The sequence below is a fragment of the Elephantulus edwardii genome, unplaced genomic scaffold (assembly GCF_000299155.1).
Source record: "Elephantulus edwardii isolate Elephantulus edwardi_28Jun2011 unplaced genomic scaffold, EleEdw1.0 scaffold00045, whole genome shotgun sequence".
Classification (NCBI taxonomy): Eukaryota; Metazoa; Chordata; class Mammalia; order Macroscelidea; family Macroscelididae; genus Elephantulus; species Elephantulus edwardii.
In genome coordinates, this window is record NW_006399795.1 from 18,861,162 (window position 1) to 18,866,499 (window position 5,338).

The following is a 5,338-nucleotide window of genomic DNA, read 5'->3' on the forward strand; positions in this document are numbered from 1 at the left end:
AAAAGTAAAAGAAAAATTTTTTCATTCTTTTAAAAACCTTCCTCCAGGTCCACTCCACCATGTAGCCTTCGCTCTAGACTCCTGTCATGACAAAAATACCTGATCACATATCCCTTTTAAACAGTTTTCTCCCTCATCTGTTTCAATGCAGTATACATTATTGAACCCATCTTTCTCAGCCTCTCCCCAACTCCAAGGTCAGTCCTGTTTTACAAGAGTGGCACCATGTAGTATTTGTCCTTTTGTGACTGAGATACTTCACTCAGCATAATGTCCTCCAGAGTCACCCGTTTTGAATAATATTGCATGAGTTGCTTGTTTTTCAGTGCAGCACAGTATTCCATTATGTGAATATACCACAGCTTCTCTATCCATTCGTTTGTTGATGGGGGGAAAAAAACCCTTATTGAGGAATTACCATCGAGTCGAAATCTACTCATAGCAAAGTGGATTTTCAGAGACTGTCAATCATACAGAAGCAGATCGAAGGGAGAATATGGCAGTTGCCCCGCAACCCCAAGCTTGACCGCTTCCTGAGAAACTTAGTAACACCTGAGCTGATCATGAAGGACCAGACCAAACAGTGTATCCTGATAAGAGTCTGAGCTTGAGAAAACAACAACAAAAAATGCTAAAACCTAACTAAATAAACACGCCGAATTCCAGTAAGTACCATCCTAATCCCCCCCCCAGGATCCCTATAAAAAGGAAACCTCCCCAAACTGCCCTCTCCCCATTTGGATCCTGTTTGCATGCCATGCTCCTGGGTCACTTAGCGTCCCTCTCAGGCCACACAATAAAGGCCTGTTCATTTCTTGGGACCAGTTCCTTTCTTTATTTCTCTCCCTCACACCCTCACGCTCTTTTTTATATCTAACAGAGATTGTCCATCTTTTCCCCGTAAAGCCCTGGGTGGATTTGAACCTCCAAAGTGGTGTGAGTTGTCCTCACACTTGGCAGCACCTAACAACAACAATGCCAACTGCTTTACCAAGCTGGATGTCTCCTTCCAGAGATTCGACCCTCCTGATAACAAACCCAAAGTCTGTGAGCAAAGTCTCGCCAGCCCTTGCCTCTAAGGACATTTTGGCTGTGCTTCTACAACAGATTGGGAATTGGAGCCACAATCTGTGGCTTCTTGTGGCTGGTTTGTTGCCCTCAGCACAGTTTTCAAGGCCTGCCCGTGTTTAGCATGTGTGTGTGAGAGTTTCACTTGTTTGTGTGGCTGAGTAGTTTTCCATTATGTGAATGGACCACATTGTGTTTGTCCATTTGTCTGTCTTCTTAGGTGCTTGGGAATGTTGCTGCAACTTGCCTTTCTTGCTTTCTTTTCCTTTTCATCACCCTGCCACTCACAGCTCCTCCTCCTTCACTGGGCTGTACAGGACTCCAAATGTTCTGTCAAAGAACTCCCTCCCCCCAATATGTCCTCACATTGACGAGGAAGGTTGGTTCTGGAAGACACGGATGTGGAGATCTGGAGGTGTGGTGCCCTTCCATTGACTGCAGTCATATTTTCTTCTCTGATATTTAAACCAACCCTACACCACTCATCAACAAACTGTGATATGCAGAGGACACATCCTTGCTTGCTGAAGCACTTGCTGCAGAAGGTCAAGGACCGCAGTCTTTAATATAGATTGAAGCTCAACATCAAGAAGACAAAGATTCTCACCACTGGGCCAATTGACAGCACCATGATAGAAGGAGAAGAGATTGAGGTTGTTACAATTACAGCTCACTTGGCTCTACAATCAACACTCTTGGCAGCAGCACTCAGGAAATCAAAAGACGAAATGCACTGGGAAAAATCTACTGTCAGGATCTCTCCAGAATACTGAGAAGCAGCAATGTCAGTCTAAAGACTAAGGTGAACCTAATCCAGGTCATAGTCTTCACAATTACTTGTTATGCATCAGAGAGCTGGACAATGACTAAGGATGTCAGAAGAGTTGATGCCTTTGAGCTGTGGTGCTGAAGAGGAATCATGAACATAAATAGCAAAGACTGCCAAGAAAACAAAGAGGTCTGTCTTGGAGAGGGTGAAATCAAGTTTCTTCTTAGAGGCTAGGATTTTGAAGCGCTGTCTTTTTTTCTTTTCTTCTCCCTGCCTCTTTTTAAACAGTCCGTCCGTAAGGACTATCCACTTAGCTTTGTATCCAAAGACGAAATTTGCAGGTGAAAGGAGTTAGCCTTCGTTACAGACTGGTTAATTTCAGGGTCGAAAATATGGAACGCTTCATGAATTTGCGTGTCATCCTTGCACAGGGGCCATGCTAATCTTCTCTGTATCGTTCCAATTTTAGTATATGTGCTGCCGAAGCAAGCACTGAAGCTCTGTCTTATATACTTTGGACAAGTGGCCAGAAGGGATCAGTCCTTGGAGAAGGACATCATGCTTAGAAGGGTGGAGGGACAGCGCAGGAGAGGAAGACCCCAGATGAGATGAATTGATACAGTAACTGGGGCAATGGGGGTTGGTGTGTCGGAATCAGTGAGACTGGCACAGGACAGGGCAAGCTTCACAGCTGTTGTACAGAGGGTTGCTATGAGTCGCAGGCAACTCGATGGCACATAACACCACCACCACCACAACATACCAGAGTTCTGGTGGGGTAGCAGATTAAGTACTCAGTCACTAATTGGAATGTTGATAGTTTGAAACCACTGCTGTTCTGTAGGAGAAAGCTGTAGCAATTTGCTTCAGTAAAGATTTATAGCCTTAGAAACCACATGGGACTTGATTTGACGGCAGTGGATTAGGTTTTGTCAGCGAAGGAGGGGAAGACCTTCAACAAGGTGGATTGACCCAGTGACTCGAACAGCTGGCTTGAGTGGGTCAGAGATGGGCAGGATGGGTAGGGTTCAGATTCATTGTTCATAGGGTCACTATGAATAGTTGACTTGATGACACTTAAGAACAACAACAATAACATATACCAAGGAGCCTTAGATAGCACAAATGATTAATCACTCGTCTGCTAATCACATGGCCAGTGGTTTGAACCCACCCAGTGGCTTTGTGGGACAAAGTTTTGGTAGTCTGCTTCCATGAAGATTCAGCCAAGAAAACCCTATAGATCAGTTAACAGTGTCATATGGGGTCCCTGTGGGTCAGGATAGACATTGTGGTACTTAAAAACAATATATGGTAAACCAGTAGCTGTTTGAGTCAGTCCTGACTCATGGCAGCCCGATGTGTATCAGAATAGCATTGTGCCACACTGAGTTCTCAATGGCTGGTTTTTCAGAAGTGGATTGCCAGGACTTTCTTATGATTTACCTCCTGGGTGACTTGTTTTTTTGTTGTGTGTGTGTGTGTGTGTGTGTGTGTGTGTGTGTGTGTGTGTGGTGTTTTTTTAAAGGCAGATAAAGGCTTGTTTTATTGAATGATTGATCTAGATAACTGTCAAGGTCACTATGTACAGACAATGGAGGATCTTTATTTCTTTTCGTTGTTGTTATTGTGTACTGTCCAGTCAGAACTGACAATAGCAGACCCTCCTGCGGGTTTTCAGAGGCAGTTAATCACATAGGAGGAGCCAGCCCATCCTTCCACGGAGCACCTGGTGGAGCTTTACTTCTTGGTTTCTTCCTTTTTAGACAGAGGGGTTTTTAAATTAATTTTAATGAATGTTTGAAGAGACTTTGGATTTCCATTCTAGACAGAGTCTTGATCTCTTCCTTCTCGGCCTGGAGCTGCTCTTCACGGTGTTTGTGTGCCTCTTTGGTCTTGGACCAGGGAGCCTCAGCCAGGTCAGGCAGGAGCTTCTTGCCTTCAGCTTGTGAATGTTTTTGTTCCATGAGAATTCGCTTGTCCTTGAACACATTTCCCTTGACTTTCAAGCACAGGCTGTGATACACATGGCAATCAATCTTCTTCGATTCTCGGTATCTTCTCAGCAGTCCGTGCAAAATCCATATCCAGCTCACCTTCTCAGGCATCCGAGCACTGGTGGCACCCTTTTGCTCACCTATGAGCATATACCTGCCCTTCTTGTGGGCTAAAGTGTATTTTCGGCATCGAGGCTTATAATGTGACAGGCTCGCGGAGGATCAGGCCGCCTTTGATCATTTTCCCGATCTGCTGCTGAGAGTCAGCGTCGGCAGTTTCACTGGTCTCGATGGGGTCCAACCGGACCACCTCTTTGCTGCATCAGAGGACACAGAAGCGAGCCTCCTCTGAAGCCTGAACGTACACATGGCTGCAGGCACAGCCAATCGGCTGCCTCAACTTTAATCCTTAGGGCCTTGTTCTCTTTTGAATTTGGGATAAACAACAATAATAACTTTTTTTTTAAATTGCATTGCTGTGCTTTCTCCAGTGTCCTACAAGGTGGGGGTCTCAGGGTTCCCATTTCACATATGAAGACCCTGAAACTGTCTGTATTAAGGGCATGGATGGCTTGGGTCCATCTGCAGAGGGAATGAGAGACTGGTTTTAGACCCTCAGTCTTCCAAGCGGGCACTGTCACATGGGCCTGCTGTGCAGGCTTCTCCTTTCATGACACAGGACATTGTTGGGGCCCCTGGCTTGCCTACTGCGTCCCTTTTGACCAACTCAGCACTTTCTGGACATTCTGGTCAAAAGATCCAGTCCCAGGTGTGGTCCAGAGAAGATGACCCCACTACCTCTCTGAGCATTGTTTTCTCTATAGGACAATAAGCCTTCTCCCACGAAGCAGCTGGTGCTCTTGAACCACATGCCTTCAGGATTGCAGCACAGCTTCTTGCCACTAGACCACCAGAACTCCCTAGGAAAATAAGGGTTGTCGTAGCTATTAAGTGCCGTCGAGTGGCAGGCAACTCATAGCGACTTTATGAAGGAGGGTCCTCAACGCTTGTGTGTCTTTCATCCTGTCTCCAGGTTCATAGGGAAAATAAGAGTGGTGGTGGTGGTGGGAAGTGGAAGCAGAAGTGAGTGAATTTTGGCTGGTAGAGGAAGTATCTGCCCTTTTCTGAGCATCTCCTGTGTCATCACAGACGCCGGCCCCCATCCTCTGAGCCTGGAGAACACTATTTACCTCATCAGCAAGCTATCCAGTTCCCTGAGCGCGTCACCATTTGTCCAGTCCACTCCACATCCATAGAGTCTACTCAGCGTCGAGGGAACTTCTGTGCCATGAGCCATAGGGAGTTGCATCGCTAACCAAAAGGTTGCATCTTACTGGTAGTTTGAATCCACCAGTGAGAAAGGTAAACAGAGAGATGGGCAATCTCCTCCCATGTTACTCACAGCCTCGTAAAGCAACTGGTGGGTCAGTCATGACTTGGTTCTTTTTTTTTTTTCTATAATTATATTTTATTAATTTTCATAAACATTTACAGAGATTTTGGG

At 45.6% G+C, this 5,338-nt stretch overlaps 1 pseudogene; it reads right to left on the reverse strand.

Moving 5' to 3' along the window:
• Positions 1 to 3,577: 3,577 nt before the first annotated feature.
• LOC102845405 lies at positions 3,578 to 4,203 on the reverse strand (annotated as a pseudogene).
• Positions 4,204 to 5,338: the final 1,135 nt, after the last annotated feature.